At 52.1% G+C, this 20,067-nt stretch overlaps 1 pseudogene; it reads left to right on the forward strand.

Annotated features, from left to right (window-relative positions):
- The first annotated feature begins 5,167 nt into the window (after positions 1–5,167).
- Positions 5,168–6,829, forward strand: LOC135999821 (olfactory receptor 14A16-like; annotated as a pseudogene).
- Positions 6,830–20,067: the final 13,238 nt, after the last annotated feature.

Genomic DNA, 20,067 nt, shown 5'->3' on the forward strand with positions numbered 1-20,067 from the left:
TGTTTTTTACCCATTCTCAAAGACAATATCACAGAGGTGCTGTCAGCATCACGGAGTGGCTCAGATTTGGCAAGGAGTGGGTCCATCTTGGAGCCAGCTGAAATCAGTTCTGTCTGACGTCGGTCAAACTCCTGTTGTTTTCTCAGAGAGGTGACAACTGTAGCACAGCCACACTCAGCCCAGTTGCAAGACTTGGCCATGTAAACCCAATACAGGGTGACAACGTGTTGGATTTTACAAACTCCTTGACCATGAAGAAGAAATGGAAAAGATGTTCTATCAGCAACCAGAGGAAGTCTCCAGTCAATGAGCAGGTTCCTACGGGGAACTGTAATTGCCCTGGCATTCACTGGCCAGGCAAAGCGGCAGGTGCCAACAGCACAGAGGATCTTGGGCCAAGTTCTTAACATGTCTGCCTGGTGCGTCAACAAGGGTGATGCTCACCTGGATCTGGAACTGGCAAACAAGGCAGAGCTGGTCGAGGATGTGAACATCAGTGTCCACCTTGGCTGGTGTGAGCAGAAACAGTGGGGTCCCAGGCACCAGAGGGGAGGGAGGAAGGCCAGCAGCAGAGCACAGGCTGGTGGGCTCCAGAGGAGAAGACTTTGACATGACTGGGAGCGCTGATAGAGGTGGTGCCAGGGAAGCAGCTCTGAAGGCTGAAGGAGCTCAGGAAATCTGACAGGCCTTACAGGACAGCCTGCTCTAAGAACGGGAATGATCTCTCTGAGTACCCATGAGAAGTAGCATTTATCTTGTGAGGCTGCTCGTCTGAACTGACGGAGCTCCAGGGGAAAAAGGCAACACACAGGAGGTGGGAGCGTGTTGAGATGTAAAGGAGGAATTTAGAAACATTTTCCATTGATGTGGCGATGATGCCACAGCTGCCCTGGACTTGAAACCTGCAGGGGAGGCTGAGGGCAGCCAGATGAGCTGACACTGCTTCCCTACAGTAAAATAATCAACCAGGACCTGCTGCTGAACTTTGTAAGAGTAGAAGCAGACAGGACTGAGGTACTACTCACAGCTTCTTTGCCTCCATCTTCACCAGCAAGGTCTCCTGGGGCTTTGTTCCTGAAGGCAGAAGTCTGGAGAACACCCAGGAGTGGATGGGGCTCAAGTCAGGAGTTACTTGAGCAAACTCAGACACCATGACAGAAAAGGAAATGGGTCATTTCACCAGCTCCCTGAACACAAGTATCGCTGTGCTGTGGCACCTGAGATTCCCAGGAACACCCACCTCTTGGTCCAGAGGAGTGTGACTCCTCTTGAGCTGTCCTGGCCTGTCTCCTCACTCACGAGGTGATTTAAGCACCCACTTTTCTGACATCTTCAATCTTTATCAGGAGACTCTCCAGATCAATATGACCAGGAGACTGCTGAGACCACCTGTTCTGGAAAGGGAGGGAAGGACGAGCAGGGAAGGAAACAGAAGAAATACTGGTTTATGGCTATTTGTTATGGAAATGCTCTCTGTTTGGCTGTTCCTGAAATCTCTCTGATCACCCACACCAGACTTGAAGCCCTTTGGAAAATGATGCACGGAGGATTGCCATGAAAGGGCATTTTAGATATTAGTGAGCCCTCTGGTGCCGTAATCCTGAACTCAGCTACTGAAAGAATGAACAAAGCTCTAATGAAGTGAAAGGCAGAAGCAAACCCCAAGTTTCTGAGGGTGTTTGGGACCCCACGAAGGGCCATCACTGACACAGCTGTGAAGGAAACAACCACTCGAGGTCCCTGTCCCTGGAGGCTGGTGAAGCAAAGACTTGGACAACAAGGTGGGCATGAGGACATAGCAAAAAAGAAGATGCTAGGTTAGGGCAAATGAAAAGGGATGCACAAGATGTGGTCAGGACTGTTTGGGGGCACTTTTAAAGCAGCCCTTGACCTCATGTGAATTATTCCTCTAGTCAGAGAGATCCTGAGAGCTCTCCCTAAATTGAACACATGAAGGGGATGAAAGGACAGCCTCATTAAGGCTGGATGAGACCTCGGGAGGTTTCTTGACCAACCTCCTGCTCAAAGCAGGGTCAGACCAGATTACTCAGGGCTTTATCCAAACACATCTTGGACACTTTCTGGGGTAAAGTGGATGTGCACTCCAGGTAAACAGCTTCCAGTGCTTGACTGTCCTCAGGATTGGGAAGTTTCTCCCTTTCTATAGCACCTTTCCAAGCCCAACTATCCAGATTGTTTTTACCCATCTACTTACACACCAGTGCAGATCCTATTATCCTTCCTTGGACACAAGAATATTGTGGGGGATGATGCTGAATGCCTTGCTGACTGCCAGGTAACAGACCACCACTGCTCTCCCCACGTCCTGCAACCCTGTCCTTTCCTCACAGGAAGCAAAGAGGATGGACAGACACAACCTGCCCTGGGTAAACCCCGTCACCTTCTCTTCCAGACACCCAGAAATGGGGTCCCAGTGGACATGTTCTGGGGCACAGCCCTGAGTTCTCCTTCTCACCCATTGGCCATTTTTCAAAAGTACACACAATGTGTGAGAGCTGCCAGTGGTAAGGGAGTCCCCCCAGTCTCCATGAGCTTTCCAAGAAGGTGGAGAGTGGCCTCACTGTGACATGGTCCTGCTGTCTCAGCTCCTGGGATGCTGCCCCTCCTGTCCCATAGACTGGAAAGGATTAAGTTAGTGCCAGTGACCCCTGACTTGATCTCCATTCACTCCTGGTTGTTCTGCCTCCAGTCATAGAGTCCAGAGAGACCTTCCTGGTGAAGATGGAGGACAAGAGGACAAAGAAATTCTCAACTCTTTCCCTTATTAATTTCATCAGTGGCCACGCCGTGTCTTTATTTTTTAGTTAACTGTTCCTTGTATTGCCTTACACGTCTAGACCGAGTTTTGATCTGGACTGTTGCTGTGCTTGGAGGCTGATGTCCTTGAAGACCAGATGAACTAATTTCTGCCACCCTGCCTTGGCAGTTTATTCCATCCGTGTCACAGCTCTGTCTGCAACACTGACAGCTCCAGCTCGGCCAGTCAGGTCCCTGGCTGAGGACATTGCCTCCCATCTGGGCTGAACCACCCCAGCTGTGGCACCAGCCCAGCTCTGACCTGCCCCAAGGAAACCTGGTACCAAGTGTCCAAGAGCCCATGTGTGCAAAGGCTTCGCTTCAGAGCACAGACATGACATGGCCCAAGATTGCTGAATGTCTCTCTAGTCCTAGGAGTATAAAATCAGAATCAAATGGCTAAATTCCCTCAAATGAGGATATTCCTCCCCAAACTTAGAGAAATTAGATCGTTTCCTGTAACATTCCTTGTGTCCTGTCTAATGACGGAAGAAGAAAAGATGATTCTCATACCAATTTATTTTTAAATACGAAGAACACAATGCTGGAAGGAAGTGTCTGTGCAGAAGAGAGAAAATCTACATCACTGATTACTTGAGATTGTTTCAAAGGCTGTTTCCCTGGAGCCCCAGGGACTCCTGGAGAGAGCCGCAAGTGGCCAGAGAAAGGGACATCATGGCTGCTCCTGTGCTGCTGAGCTGGGCTGGGCTCCTGGGACAGAGGGAGCTCATGGCAAGCGGCAGCGCTGCAGAGAGACAGCTCTGCCCAGGAGCAGCTCCTCTGCAAAGCGCAGCAGGGCTGAGGGCTCTGCCTGCAGCACCGAGGGGACAGGAGCCAGGCACAGAGAGGGGAAAGGCAATGCAGGTCATAGGTTGCTGAGGGCTCATTGAGAGACAAATCTTCACAGTCCTAACACGGTAAGTCTCTGCATGTAGGACAATGCAGCTGCATTTCCTGGAGGGATCTCCTAAAGCTGGCACATGACACAGTTTGCAGGAACTGTCAGGTCTCTCTCACACTATCTCTGTTGTAGAGAAGAACACACTCCAGAGCAGAGCTTCCCTGCTGCCCTGTCAGTGGGAAAGGGCATGATGGCACCTTCTGCTGAGGGTGACTGCAGGGGGAGCACCCAGGGCTGCCCAGGGCTGTCCTGCAGAGCAGGGTCCCTGCACCCCAGGGCTGTGCCGGGGCAGGGACTCTGCCGCCTGCCAGGGTCAGCGCTCAGCCTGCCCGAGATGATCCCAACAGCACTGAGGGGAGAAGCCGTGGGGGGAAGGAGCGACCCCCGGCAGGGCAGGGTCCTTCTGCTGCTGGGTTCTCCGTGGGTCAGGGCTGCTCACAGCTCCAGCTCACTGCAGACTACTTCCAATTGGATGTTTCAAGCACAAGGTCTATAGAGTTATTACTGTAGATATAACGAGCTTTCCTGAGTCTGTCCTTTCAGTTTCCTCTTCCAAGACTGGGGGGAGGGAGGTGTAGGAAAGGATAAATGCAGAAGGTGGTCTCGAGTTTTAACAAGTCACTGAAACTCCTGAACTGCAGCTCTGAGTGATCAGCACATCTGCCAGAAGACTCGGAACATCCCTTCAGCCACTCCTCTGCCTATGGACAGCAGCAGCACCACATCTGCTGAACCCACCAGCCTGAGGCTGACCTGTCCTGTTTTCCATGCAGCAAACAGGAAGATGCCCCCAGGCAGTGCCCTGCAAACAGGGAGGATCTGTAGGGCCAGAGTGAGGGCACAGAGGGTGGGATGGTCTGTGAGTGCTGACAGGGAAAAGATATGGACAGGGAAACACCTCCCAGGAGGAAAATCTCCCTGCAGCAAGGATATGATCTGGGAAGGAGAGGAAAATGAAAACAGAAATGTTGTAGGAGGGAGAATGCGGGAAACTCTGTACAAAGCCCTCCAATGCAGATCCCTCCTGTGAGCAGCCCCTCACCTCCTCTCCCACCCAGCAAAGCCTCTGCCCTCAGGGCCGGGGGCTCCAAGGCATGAAGCAGCTCCTGTGCAGCCAGAGCTCCAGTTCCCTCTGTAGAGCACAGGGGCTGAGAGCAGCTGCCCGGCAATGCTGGTGTGTGGGAGGTGGCTGCACAGCTGGGGAAGGGTGACGCTGTCAGAGTGCCCGGCTGCCTCTGCCCTGGCCTCTCTCAGACCCACCCTCACCGCATTTTCCTTCTTGCTCCACTGCTCTGGGTCACTGCTGTTGTGATCTGGTTCTTGCTGTCAGGCTCTCTGGGGATGGGAGTTTCAGCTGCAGTCACAGCCTGATCTTGTGGGTCCTTTCCTGCAGGTGTGTCCATGGGAACACGTGTCCCAGCTTTCCTCTGACCTGTGGGGCTGTGGGCAATGCAGTCTGTGGGGCTGGGGAATGAGCCATGTGTGTCCCGGAGTAAATGCGGGGTACTGAGACCTGGGAAAGGGTTAGTCATGTTGTGGCCTGAGGTGCATCCTTCTGCTCTCAGCAGCGGCTGGTGGCTTTTCAGGGTAACATGGCAGTGTGATCAGCCTCCATCTCAGAAAGCTGCCAGCCCAGGGCAGCTGGGAGCAAGGCAGAGGGACAGAGCAGCTGCCCTCACTCTGCACTGACCCACAGGCATTGTCTTGCCTTGCAGGACTCGCTCTGTTCTCCCTGAGCACAGCAGAAATGCTGAGGGTTTATGACACCCAACCAAATCTGCAGTGACCATGGGGGGAAGTGTAAAGAAACTTGGAACTCCTAAACTTCATTCACCATCTCTGTTATTTATCACTGAGAAAGCAAGTGCTGACAGCCCTTCTATGTTAGCAAAACCAGGACAGTCCCCACCGTTCCCTGACTGCACTTCAGCAGAGCTGGGCTGACTTAGCGAGAGCCCATGGGCAGAGGCCCTGCTTTTGGTTGCACATTTGGCCAGCACCAAGCAGGGCTCCAGCCACAGTGCTGAAGAAAGTTCTCCTAGAAAAAGAAAAGGGTGTCTGTGTGTAACAGGGGAGGGTCTATGGGAGTTGGTTTGATTTTTGTCAGAGGACTTTCCCCTGGCTTCTCACTGTCTTTTTTTTTTTCTCATCACACTGCCCCACGCTTAGGAAAAGCAACTGTCCAATGGCAGCTCCATCACCCAGTTCCACCTCCTGCCATTCGCAGACACACGGGAGCTGCAGCTCTTGCACTTCTGGCTCTTCCTGGGCATCTACCTGGCTGCCCTCCTGGGCAACGGCCTCATCATCACCACCATAGCCTGTGACCAGCACCTCCACACCCCCATGTACTTCTTCCTGCTCAACCTCACCCTCCTCGACCTGGGCTCCACCTCCACCACTGTCCCCAAGTCCATGGCCAACTCTCTGTGGGACACCAGGGCCATCTCCTACACAGGATGTGTTGCACAGCTATTTTTGTTTGTCTTTTCCATTTCAACAGAGTATTTTCTTCTCACGGTCATGGCCTATGACCGCTACATTGCCATTTGCAAACCCCTGCACTACGGGACCCTCCTGGGCAGCAGAGCTTGTGTCCACATGGCAGCAGCTGCCTGGGCCACTGGGTTTCTCAATTCTCTGCTGCACACGGCCAATACATTTTTACTGCCGCTCTGCAAGGGCAATGCCCTGGACCAGTTCTTCTGTGAAATCCCCCAGATCCTCAAGCTCTCCTGCTCAGATGCCTACCTCAGGGAACTTGGGCTTCTTGCGGTTAGTATATTAGTAGTATTTGTGTGTTTTGTTTTCATCGTGGTGTCGTATGTGCAGATCTTCAGGGCCGTGCTGAGGATCCCCTCTGAGCAGGGACGGCACAAAGCCTTTTCCACGTGCCTCCCTCATCTGGCTGTGGTCTCCCTGTTTGTCATCACTGCCATATTTGCCCACCTGAAGCCCCCCTCCATCTCTTCCCCATCCTTGGATCTGGTGGTGTCTGTTCTGTACTCTTTGGTGCCTCCAGCAGTGAACCCCCTCATCTACAGCATGAGGAACCAGGAGCTCAAGGATTCCCTGTGGAAACTAATGGTGGGATGCTTTTCAAAAGAATAAACTACTCGTCATCTTCTCTTTAACACATAACAGTTTTACTGTTACTCTCTGGAGGCCCAGTCCTGTGTGTGTGTATGTGTTGGTGGTGTTTATTTTTTAATCAGTCATTATATTTTTGTCATCCCCTTTCTAATTCACTCTCTGCTTGTCCTTTTCAAACCACTGGCTGTATAAATATGGACCCATGTTCTCTGAATATTTAAACAAAATAAAGGGCTCTGCATTGACTTTTTTCTCTGAGATTCTCCCTCCAAGGCCTATTTTGAGCTGTATGGGTGGAGGGGAAAAGAGTCCAGCCTGGCAGCACTGCCAGGGAGCACCAGCACTTGGCCTTCCAGAGCTGTTCTCGTTCCACTCCCACACTCTCCTTCTCATCCCTTGTGTTGGTGCAAGGCCTGAGTGCTCTGGCAGCCTGGTCACCGTCCTGCTGTGTGTGAGTCCTGTGAGCGCAGGCAGGGACAGGCAATGGGCACTGCTGTGACAGAGCTGGCCTCAGAACAGCCTTTCCAGATGGCAAGGTGATCTCCTCAGGGCAGGGCCTGAAGGTTTAGGTCTCCTTACAAAGTTTTTCTAAAGAACATTCCCATTACAGTGACTGACAGATTGAAAAAGCAAAAAACTGTAGGCCTGCAGGTTTGGGGCATTCAGCAGAGTCCTCTCACAGCCAGGCCTCCTGCCAGAGACCTGCAGGACCAGCAGAGCAGGGTCTGGGCTCTGCCCCTGTGCACTGGACACCCCGTGGAAGCTGCCCCAGGGCAATTGTCATGGGCTGGCCCTCACAACCACCATTTCCAGCCCTGGGCTGTCACACCAGCTTGGAGAATTTGTTCCTGAATGAGCAGGTCAGCAGTCCATGTTTGCATTGTACAGAGGAGATGAGAGCATGCACATCATGTACGTGAGCAGAAATGCCATGAGCTATTCCATGGCATTCCTTGAAGGCTTCTGAGACAGACAGTGTCTCAGGGTCATCTCATGTTGGGAGTAACAGCGGATGGGAAACCACCTGAATGCAGAAGTGGGTTGTGCTTCCTTGAGCCGAGGTCCTTGTGTCCATTCCCCATGACGTGGGACATCTCAGACGACTGGAGTGCAGGGTGACACACCACAGGGCTGAGGTGCCTCCCGTCCCTTGGGAGTGGCAGCAGGTGATCAGACTGACACAGTTACTCTTGCCTCTGTGTGTAAAAGGGCCAGACTCTCTCTCTGAATATCTCTGGGTGCATAAAGAGTCCATGAGGCCAGCTGAGAGATGGGCACCTGACAGAACCCTGACATTTCTGTGTGTGACTCCAGGAACAAACCCCACTGGCCCAGTGTGATTCGTCTCAGCTGCCTTGGACAAGCTCATTGCAAGTGTTGCTCTCTGCTGTGTCACCCTTGACCTTGAATCGGAATCGTGCTCTCATGAGGACACTAGCAATCAGAAGTTCTGGGGTCCTTGGAAGAGGCAAACCTCAAAACCATCTTCATGAAGGGCAGTAACAAGAACTGGGAAGGAGATGGGACAGGTCCTCCTGCAGCCATTTCTAGCAACGTGAAGGACAAGGAAGGGATTGCTGAAAACAAATGAGCAAGGGAAAGAAAGGCATCTTGTGCACAGGGACTTTACAAGGCCTCAAACATGGTCTCCTTCTGGCCAGAGTGGTGCTGACTGGGCTGAAGAAGTGGATGCTGGGTGGGAAGTTGGCTGAACCATGAAGCCCAAATACCATCAGCGGTACAAAGTCCTCTGTGCAGCCAGTTACTAGTGTCACCTGGGAAGGTACTTCTGCCAAAGTGCCCACAGGCTCTACCCAGGCAGAGGCCTTGGAGAAGGGTCATCATGTCCATCCCACCTGAGTATATGATGGGACAGCCACAGGAACATGGTCGTGTCTGTCAGAAAAGCTGAAGGGTCAGCAGCAGTCCTGGGATTTAGGAGCTCATGGTGAGGTTCCTTCTCTCTGGGCAGCTGAAAGACCACAAGAAGCCTAACGGGCAGGACTCCCTGCTTGAAGGGTAAGTTCTGGAATGATTGAGCTTTTCTTGGCAATGGGAAAGAGCAGGAGAGAGAAAAAAGTCACAAAGTGCAACTTGGAAGATGGAGACTGGATATCAGGAGGAAGAAATGTCACTGGAAGGGCAGTGCCGTGGTGCAAGAGGTCACCCAGAGGGAGCTGGATCAGCCCATGGTTTGTGTTCCAAAGAACAGCCAGTGAGGGTGCAGACACATCAGTGAAGGAACAGAAATGCTGGGGTGAGAGCAGGTGGGGAAGCGAGATGGGTGTCTGCAGCCTGCAGGGAAAGAGGGGCAGGTGTAGGACCATGTAGAACAGCCTGTGGTGGAGATGGCAAAGGGCGCTGGCAAGGCTGGAAGGCACCAACACAATCCAGGTCTCTGTCCCCTTGGCCATGGCAGTTGTCTCTGCCACTGAGGCCTAGGAGAAGACATGTTGTCCTCATGGTGCTGGGGTCTTGTTGCCTCCTTGCAGCCCCATGGGGAAGCTGGAAGTTGTTGTACTAGTGTTGTCCTTCCCTTGGCCTTGCACACCCACATCCCATGGTCCCAGGAAGAGCCCTGAGCCGTGTGTGAAGGACAGGATCCCCCTTCCCATTGCCTGGAGGTCATGGCTTCTCCTTTCTGCTTCAGAAAGCAAACCAAGGGGTTTCTGAGCATCAGAGCCACCTGCACAGGGCCTTGGCCTACCTGTCCTCACAGCCTCCAATTATCTGCTCTAACGAGTCTCTGGGGAGGCTTTGTCAGGAACAGCCCTCAGTGGGGCCCATTAATGCTTCAAGGAACTTTGGGGTTTGCTTTTGCCTTTGGCTCCTTGAGAGCTTTGTTGAGTGTCTTCTCAGTAACTGATGTTCATGGACTCAGCCTCATATACTCCATGGGCTCATTAAAATGTTTCAAGCTCTGACAAGCCATGTCTCTTCCATCATTTTCTTCAAGTATTGAAGAATTATAGAGCTCATTAGAGAGGTTTCAGGGGGGCAGGTAAAGAGGACATTTTGAATGAGCACTAGGGAGAAGTGAGAGAAGAATTCTCCCATGGATACTGGTGCAGAGTGTCTCCTGAGGAAGTTGGACAGGTGGGAAAAGCAGTCCCTTGAGGCCAGACACGGGATGTACATCCTTACTCCTCATCTCTCCAACCTTCCTGTTTTGCTCATTGGCCCCCTGGCAGTTACATCACTTTTCTTTACATCAGATTCTCCACTCAAGTTTGCACCTGATTGTTACAGCTTCTCTCCATGAATTACTTCATGCTTTCCTTAGAGATCTGGATGTAAATAGGCACAAAGAGGCTTTTTTAATTGGCAAAAGCAAAAAAGATAATGAGAAAGAAAACACAACAGAACATAATGAACAATAAAATATACTCTGTCGTTAGTTTAAGCCACTTCCAGTGAGGTCCATCACCACAACTGAAGAGTTGCCTACAGGGAGTATGAGAGTGACAGCTGAAAGACAATTCAGCTTTACCTGCCTGAAGCTCAAAGCAGGGAAAGGTGACAGGCTCTGAATGAGCAAAGAGTGAGAGGAGGAAGAACCTCTGGGGAGCAATGGAAAGTGCAAATGTCCAGACTGGCTTCTGAAGACTTGACTGCAGACATGGTGGGTTGAATAAGGACAGGTAGAAACACCTGGATGTTCAGGGGGATTAAATACACAATATCATACGCAGAGTTCTGGAAATACAAGCACAGGGTAACTACAATATTTCTTCTCCTGCAATTCATACATATTGTTAAAATGCATATTTTGGCAGCACAGAAATTCATGGACATTTTATTTAAAATATTGAATCATTTTAGCTGATGAGTAAGTTGTGGGTTTGTATTGTTTGTTTGTTTTTTAAAAGAACTGAGAGCAGTTCTCATGTTTTCAGGCAGAGCTCCGTGGTCTGAGCATAAGCCCCCAGTGCAAACCTCCAGATGCCCCAGGGTACCTGAGGTATCTGCCTGGGACTGGCAGTTATCACACAAGACTGATAGAGCCCTGTCGCTTCCATCATGTACATCTGGTCTTCAACACTTGTACGCTTAATTAGATAAGTTTCAAGGGTGTAGTGAAGGAGGAAGGTACAGAAAGAGCACTTAGAAGAAATGACAGGAGAATTCTCCATTGATACTGATGCAGAGTGTCCCCTGAGGAGGTGTGGACAGGAAGGAGCAGCAGTCTGCCTGAGGTCCATCACTGTATGGAGAACCTGCTCCTCACCTCCCCAACCCCGCCATGTCTCTCTGTACTCTTGACTGTGCTAGTGGAAAATATTCATCCATATGACACATGTAAGGTTTAGATCCCTCCCAGACATCTCCTCATCTCCCCAGTTAGCTCAGAAAGAGACAAACACACACACACACACAAATGGGTCTGGGATGGACTATTCTTGAGCTCGAACATCACAGAATCATAGAATATCTCGAGTTAGAAGATCCCCCTAAGGATCAATGAGTCCAGCTCCCTGCTGCTCGCACGACCACGTAACATTAAACCACAAGACAAAGAGCATCGTCCAGACACTCCTTGACCTCTGACAGGCTGGGAGCCGTGACCACTTCCCTGGGGAGCCTGTTCCAGTGACCCTCCAGTGAAGAACTTTCTCCTAATGTCCAGTCTAAACGTCCCCTGATGCAGCCTCATTCCATTTCCACCTGTCCTGTTCTCACTGGTCACCCGAGACAGGACATCGGCCCCTCACCTCTGCTGCCTCTCTGAGGAAGGTGCAGACTGTGATGGGGGCTGTCCTGCTTTTCGTTAAAACAAGACTAATTCTCTTTTGGTGAATTTTCCTTTCAGCTTAAGCTCTTCTAAGTAACTGCATATTTCTGCAGTTGGATGCATGTTTTTCAAACACTGTCTGCTCCAGAGCTGACAACGGCCAATATTGACAGTTTTACTGAGCTAACAGTAGGGCTGGTATGCAGAAGAGGCCTAGGACTAGATCTTATTGCTATAGCAGCCAACATCGCTGGTGAATCTCTTATGTCCCATAAGTGAGGGGGGTGTACTGGCAGGGAGGGGTGGACAGAACGAGTGATGCCAATTGAAAACCGAGTTGTTCCATGCCATCCACGTCATGCACAGTTTAATGCTGGGAGATCACAAGGGTCTCAGGCTCTTGGTGCATGGCCGGCATCTCAAGAGGAGCCTGCCCGTTGTCCTGCCTGCAACCCTGATCCTGGTTCCAGTCCTTGCATCCCTGAATGCAGTTCCTGTGCACTGCCGAGTCCAGTCCAGGACTTCCTGATGTCTTCCCTGCAGCCTCTGCTGTGACACCAGCCCCTGTGGCAGCATTTTGGCTACTCTGGGCAATACAATATTGGTTTTGTATATTGTGCCTTATTTGTCTCGTTATTAGTATTATGAGGAAAGTTTTAATTTTTGTCTTGTTTTGTTTTATAAATCTATCCAAATTGTAAGTCTTTCTCCCTTTTCCTCCTTTTCCCTTTCCTTAGTGGGGAAGGGAGCGTGGTCAAGAGAGAACATCAGCCACACTTTATTGTTGCCACTGTGCTCGGTGCTGGTGAGGCCACAGCTTGAATCCTGTGTTCGGTTTTGGGCCCCTCATCAGAAGAAGGACATTGAGGCACTAGAGAGAGTGCAGAGGAGGCGACAAAGCTGCTGATGGGCCGGAGCACAAGTGTGATGAGGAGCGGCTGAGGGAAGTGGTGGGTTCAGCCTGGAGAACAGGAGGCTGAGGGGAGACCTGATCACTGTCTACAACTGCCTGAAAGGAGGTTGGAGCATGGAGGGTGTTGGTCTCTTCTCCTAAGGAGCAAGTGAGAGGACAAGAGGAAATGGCCTCCACTTGTGCCAGAGGAGGTTTAGACTGGAGGTCATTAGGGACATGGGTTAGTGCTAGAGTTGGGTTATGTTTGGACTCCATGAACCTGATGGTCTCTTCCAACCAAAGCGATCCTATGATTCTATGGAGAGATGATCTGAAGGCAGGCTGGCAGCAGACCCTGAGGCTGTGCCGGGGGTGGGCACATCTGGCTCCTCCCAGCAGGAGTTTGGAAAGTCCCTTCCCAGCTGTGAGCGCCAGGCCAAGGGCACGGGGCAGAAACAGCCCCCACCCCTGAGGGCCCTGGCCCCCAACTGGCCTCTGTCCCCAAACTACTCAAACTTCTGAACAGGCTCTGCCTCTACCTGAATGATCTTCAGTTTTAAGAAAATGCCAGACAAATGTGTACTTCTGGATGAGGATGGAGCAGGTTCAGGTCCAGGACCAGGGCTGCTGCAGGAGCAGGTGTCTCCAGCACAGACAGGCTGGGGGGACCTGCCGACCTCGGCACCCCTGGGCCCCACCATGGCCCAGTTCAGCAGCCCTGGGCCCGAGGGCTCAGCCCAGGGACAGCCCCACAACCAGGGTCAGAGCGGTTCCTGCTGCTGCCCCGAGGGTCACCAGCCCCAGTCAGCCCTGGGCCAGAGTGCAGGTGTCTGAGCTGGGCTGAGGTGGAAGGGGCTGGAAAACAGCTCATCAGGAGGAGGCGATGGGAGAAGGTGCCGTGTGTATGGCAGCGGGGATGAACAGACACCCTCAGTTTGGTATCTGGATCAGTGCTGGGCTTGCACATGGACTAAGCCCCAGCTCAGAGCACAAATTGCTGTTGCCAGCCCTGGGTGCCAAGTGCTGTTCCTGCTCTCTCCTCCCTCGTGCCACCCAAGCGCACGACTGCCCTGCCTGCTCCTGCCTTGGGGTTGGGGAACTCGGGGTCAAAAGGAAAGACAGACTCGTGTGGTTATGGGATCTCTGAAGTGTCCTGGGATTGCTTTGCTAATCACTCTGTAACGGTTCCTGAGCTATTAATTCGATTTTAGGCACAGGGAGGCAAATGAGCCATGAACCAACTTTCCAGTTAAGGTTTCCTTCTTAGAAAAAAACACACTTCCATTTTCTCATCGGAAACACACTGAAAGATGGACGCTGAAGCAGCATCTGCCTCTTGTGAAAACAGGGAACAACGGATGGTTCCATTGATCCTTAGTTGCTTCCTGCACAGGAAAACTGTCCATTAATTTAATCTTTGGTGTACAGGCAGGGCCTTGCTGATGTTCCTGTGGAGGCAGCAAGCATGTGGATGTCAGGCTTTCTGCAGATTTGTGACTGAGTTTTCCTGTTTTCCCTAATAAGGAAAATCTTGCTGTGGACTCCCGAAGTCTCCCATAAGCTGATGGGTTCAGAAAAGGATGGGGAGCTGCAGTTAGCTCAGGGAGGACCAGTCAGCATCACAGGCAAAGCAGACTGGTACTCAACTTGGTGAACATTAATGGAATTTATTGATAGATGAAACTGGCACCTCGCCCCTGTCTTTGGGTGGATCACCATGCACCCTGAACCGATACAGGCAGGTGTGGTCCGGGTGGCCCCAGTTGCTCAGCACTTGCAGCTGGATGTAATTCACGACCCCAGGGAGCTCGTTCTGAAACGACAAGAAGAAATGAGTCGCCTTTTCCTCTCTGGTACGTGACCACTGACAGAAGTGCCGCAGCGATGGCCTCGTTCAACAGCTTCCTTCCAGCTGCCCCGCGAGGGCTTTGGACCTGTCGTGGTCAAGATGTTCTTGTCCTGCTCTAGCTCATTGGGCCATGAGAACTAGTAAAGGAAGAAGCAGCACTCAGATGCCTCAGCAAATATACTGGAAAGTTCTCGCTTGCTTTGGGGCACAGGCTTCCACAGTCAGAAGACCCAGTGGTGGTGTCAGGAAAACAGCTCATTGCCTTCTCTAGAAAGCCAAGGAAACAGAATGGCCTCCCTGTCACTGCTCACTGCCAGCACCAACAGAATCCTCAGGAAGCCCAGTATTTCTGGTCTTTAACTGGCAGAGCAGCAGTCGTGCATCCTACGGGATGTGGCCTCTTGTGTGCACTTGGGGTCCAGACAGTCAAGCTGATTCTAGTTTCAACTGTGGCGCTTCTAAGTGCTGAAGTTTAAACCCAAAATGAAAGAGAAGAAGACTGGCAGTCCAGCCATGTGCCACCAGGAAGTTAAATCAGAAGAAAGGCCAGCGTGGCACACGTTCAAGGACAGGGCTGCCTGTAGCCCTTTGGCAGGGAAGCCTCTCCCCATCCAGCCGCATTTCTCCTCCTCTCCTACAGTTCTCCTCCCTCTTTGTCCCCATACCTTCAGCTGGAAGGTCTGACTGGGATTCAGTGGTGCCAGGAAGGTGAACTGTCCCAGGAATGTTCCTTGCTCGTCGTGTTCTTCCTTGAAGCCCTACAGAAGGACAGGGGTGGAGAAAACAAGAGCGTCTGGTGCACCATGGCAAGACTGAACTTCAGTCGATGAAGTACAGCGTTATTTCGGCTACATAGTCCAAGGACCATGAGCACAAGGAAAAGACGAGAAGCTGCAGGTGGGCAGCACGGCACACTTGCCTACTCATGAGTCCAAGCTGCCGGTCAGAAAAGGAGCAGACGCTCCCAGTGAGAGGGAGGTAACCTGAGGATCACAAATGCCACTGGCATTGGAAGCCAAGGTCTAGGACCATGCACTGTCCAGCTCCTTTTCCCTATGGCTCCTGGAGTAGCCTCTTGCCCCAGAAGCTTCCTTTCGAGTGGTCCATTGAATAAAAGAGGAATACGATGGGAAGGGAGCGACTCCAACGAGCCTGTTTCTTATGAGAGCCAGGAGGAACCTTCAGGCTACTCCACTCTCAAACCCATCTTCACCCCCTGCTTAGAAATGCTGTGCAACCCCCTGCTCCCCACTCCAGAGAAATCACTTACGTAGACAGCAAAGTCCTTTGGAGCTCCGGAGATACTTTCTCCATGGAATGCTGTCCCTGAGACATGGTCCATGCTGACTGCTCTGGGAATCACTGGCTCAGACAGCTTGATGAAGACCTGTCCTTGACTTCCTGGGAAGGGCCAGCAGCTTCCAGGATGATTTTCTGGCTGAACAAAGAAGAAGAAACTACATTGACATGGAGAAGGTTGCCCTGGCCCTCTCCCAGAGCTCTGCAGGCACCTCTGCCCTTCTCCTTCTGTGCCGTGCTGACAGTTTGCACAGCGACTGGGCAGACACAGACTGCAGGAGAAGCCTGGCCTGGTAGAAGCTCCCACCGAGAACCTGGGGCACTCTGGGACAGGAAATACTCAGCAGGGAGACACAGGAGGAGAGCAGGTCCATGCAAGAAGGAGGCAGGAGAAGAAGCTTCGAGGTGCAAAGACAGGGGGAAAGACAACTCTAGAGCAGCGTGTGTGGGTCATTCTCTGACCTCTGTTTTACTGCTTCTTGGTGCTCCTACCTCAAGAATAAGCTCAGGGGACCTCATATAATCCATCACCGGCATGGAGTACAGGAAGACTTTGGCTTTGTCATTCCGGAGGGATGGAGAAGTCCTTGAATGAATGACAGCAGCCCCTGGAAATTAAAACATGAGCAGAATCATCAGGCAGTGTTGGGAGCAATATTGCACTGTTGACTTGAAAAAGCTTCTCAGTTGTCATCCATGTCCTACAGTGGGTTCCCCTCTTTCTTACAGGAATGACCCCTCTAGAACACACAGCAGGGAGTCCTGGGGCCGTGGAAAAAGACAAGAACATGAACTAGGCTTTCTGTGCTTCCCATGGAGTCTGGCCCATTACAGGCTCTGTCAGTGGGGGCACTTGTTAGGGCACAAGGTGACCCTTGACTTCTTGCCCCTTCTCTCCTACCCCTGGGCACGTTCCAATGCCCATCTTGTCAATCTGGACAGGACGCGCTTTGGAACTGGTTTCTTTGTACAGTGTCATGGTACCTGCTGATTTTAGGGCGTAATCAGGCATCGGGACCTGCATTTCTTCCAGCTTCTCCAGGGCTTCACTGATGATCTCCTGAACCGCCTGGGAAGGAACACAAAGGAGAGCGCCTGTTGGAAGGAAAACGAAGGGGGCAAGCAGCTCCCCTGCAAGGCCAGCCAAGGTGCACGGGGACAAGGCCCATATGAGATGGAAGGAACACCCAAATTGCCTGGAAGCCTCCCAGGTTCGCTCTGCTGTGCTTGACGGGATCAGAAAGGGGGGCTGCTCACTCCAGTGCTCTGAATGCTGGAGCTGCGGGAAGGGGCTTTTCCCGTGGAGAGGCCCCAGGCCAGGCAGCACAGACAGACAAGGAAGCGTGGCCATGACAGCACTTGTTCCAGCAGCACCAGCCTGTTGGCTGTGATAGGGAATGGAGTAGGATACGTGCCGGAGGGAGGATAAAACCCCTGAGGAGATCCTTCTGCCTTGTGCCCTTACCCATCCGGTAAAGCCTGGGAGCCTTCCCTGCTTCACGCCTTCATGAAGAGCCCGCTCAGCCACATCCTTTGCGCTCCAGCGCAGATTGTAAAGCTGTTCCTGGACCTTACGGAGCTGGTCTGGCAGGGATTGGATTTCACTCAGGTCTCCTAATTCCGCTGCAGTGCTCCAGAGTGTTAAGGCGCCAAGTCGTCCCACGTGGAAAACACCTGTCAGACGCGCACCAGAGCTTAGAACTTGGTCTAAGGCTGGGTTGTGCCTGGGGCTGCCCTCTCCCCTTTCTGTGTCTCTCCCCAGTGCCATTGTTGTCTCTCCTCTTATTGTCTTTGACAGTGGCCATCACCCCCACACCCGTCCCACTGGAGCAGGGACTGGCACAGCTCTGTCGGGGGCTTTCTGCTCTCAGCTGAGCTCCTCTGGTCCCAGCGGGGGAAGCGGACCAGGGCAGGATGGAGCCCTGAGTTCATCCTAAAGCACCGTCCTCAGGTCAGAGCTCTGCAGAGACTCACCGAGAGAGAACAGGCCCAGAAGCAGCACCAGGATTGTTGCCTCCGCTGCCTTCATCTTCCTGCAGAGCAACAAGGAAGAAAAGGCTGGTGAAGCTGGTGGTTCCCGTGCAGATCAGCAGCAGACTGGAGAGCAGCAGCAGGGGCTGCAGCCCTTGAGCCTGGCGTTCCTGGCGTGTGCGTTGGCTTGGTCCTGCAGCAGCTCGAGTCACTGCTGGGGTTGTCACCAGCTGCACTAGTGGGGGATTTGTCACGGCAGCAATTGTTTTGTTAGGGACAAAGGGCTCAAGATTGACTCTGGACTAAGAGCAGGAGTTGCAACAAGAGCTGTGGCCACACTTCCCGTCTGTTGGGCTGGACAGGTATTCTTTGGAAATGGAAGGCACATGATGAACGCTGTTTCTCCTGCCCACCACCCGATGGGCACTTGTGCTGATCCTCTTTTCCACCCTCTCAAGAGAAGGTTCAGCCTGTGCCCCTACGGCAGGCTGTATCGGGGCCACTGCTTGGGACTCCCTCCATGCGATCCAAAATAGACCTGTCCCTCATTCTGCAGAGATCAAAGGCTTTCTGGGCCTTGCCCCTGTGGTCATGAAGAGGCTGAAAGGCGGCTGCTGCCTTCCACCAGCTCCAGACCGAGCTCTCAGGCTGCCCTCGTGTTCCTCTCCTGTCCACCCTCCACCCACCCCAGCTGATGAGGTTGAAAACACACCTGGGCAAAGGGGAGGAAGATTTTTTAACATACCCGTTCAGATCTTCAGCCTTTTCCGTCTGTCTCTTGGTACCTGCTGAGGTGCAGGCAACAAGCATCTGACTCGCTCACGAGTGAACCAAAAGCTCTGCGATCTCAGTTCCCTCAAGATCGAGAGTGACAAAGGCGCAGGGAGACCCCTGCTTTTATACCCTGCTGTGCCGACCTCAGCGCTGATGCTGCTTTGTGACATCAGCGGCAGTGGGTGATGTCACAATGGAAGAGGCTGCACCACGTTGGGAGACAAAGTCCAACCTGACAGCAGCGGGTTTTGCAGTCCTCTCTGCAAGGGCAGAAATCCTTTGCCATAGAAAGATTGGAAAGGTACAGGAACATGTTACTCTCAGAAAACAGACTCTGTCAACCACTCTTCCTCTTGCTTACTGAAGTTCAGATGGTGTGAGAAAAAAAAACACCACAAAAAAGCAAGATTCTTGTTCTTATTTTATGGAGCCCATTATATCAGCCACTCAACATTAAGTCCAACTCCAGTCTGAACCTCAGAATAAGAAATGCCATCTTAAAATTTCCAGGAAATGGAAGGGCTTTGAAGTGGCAAGACCAGAAAACATTCACGAAAGCAGCACCATGCAAGTCCACAGCCCTGATCACAGACCACCTGCCCCGTTACCTAAGGCAATGATGTTCTCAGCTGATTTGCAGCCACTGACATCTGGAAAACAGCTTAGCGCCGAGCACGTAGGTTGACACTGGATCTGGTAAGAAAAACATCCACAGTCAGTCTGGTTTAATTCCAGGACATCAGGACAAGTTCAGTTCACATTCACAAGGAATCACAGCAGGTCCCACCCATCCCTGCAGACCCCGACACGGCTCCTGTGCAGGGTCCCGAGGAGCAGTGAGCGCAGAACAAGAAACCTTCCTTCAAAAGAAGGTCCCCAGCCGGCTCTTTCCCCAAGCTGCACAGAGCAGCAGCTGAGAACAACCTCTGCCACAACTACACCCGGCTCTGCCGTCTGCAGGAGGAGACCAGCTCCTAAATGATCCCCAGCCCTACAGACACAGATCTTCCCCAGGGCAGTGGTCAGCAAATACCAGAGCACAGCGACACCTGGTCATTCAGTTGGAGCTGCTGGGGAGAAGGACAGAGGACTAGAAAGAGACAAATCAGACAAGAGAGAAGATAGAGGAGCCCAGAGAGAAAGAAACACACCGGGAAAAGGCTGGAGACATGGAGAGATCAGGACAAATAGGGACGAGGAGCCGTGACAAGAGAGGGAGGAAGAAAAGGAGGGTGGAGGAGCAGGACAGAGGGACAAGGGGATGGGAAGGAGAAGAAGGAAAGTTGGGTAGAGAAAGACAGGGACAGGGAGGGGGATGTACAGATGGAGAAAAGGAAGGAGAGAGAGCAGAACAAAGGGACTGAGAAAGAAAGGGAAGGTCAGATGGGGATGAAGAGACTGACAAAGGGAGAAAACCCACAGTGAGCTGGAGGAAGAGGAAAGGAGGGCTGAGAAGCAGCAAAGAGGAAGAGACAAAAAATAAAAGGCAGAGCCAGCTGGACAGGGGTCGATTGCCAGAAGCAATGGGACAGGCAGCGGGGCAAGAATAGAGACAGAAAAGATGGGGACAGGCAGCAGGACAGAGGGACAGTGAGAGGATAAAAGGGGCAGGGAACAGGATATACATGGAGAAACAATCAGCAGGAACAGGGAGAAAGACAGAAGAGAAAAAAAGAGATGAAGAGGGACATGGGAGAGGAAGAGAAAGTAAGAAGGAAAGGGAGCAGGACAAGGATGTT

This window comes from Caloenas nicobarica, chromosome 30 (genome assembly GCF_036013445.1).
Source record: "Caloenas nicobarica isolate bCalNic1 chromosome 30, bCalNic1.hap1, whole genome shotgun sequence".
Lineage (NCBI taxonomy): Eukaryota > Metazoa > Chordata > Aves > Columbiformes > Columbidae > Caloenas > Caloenas nicobarica.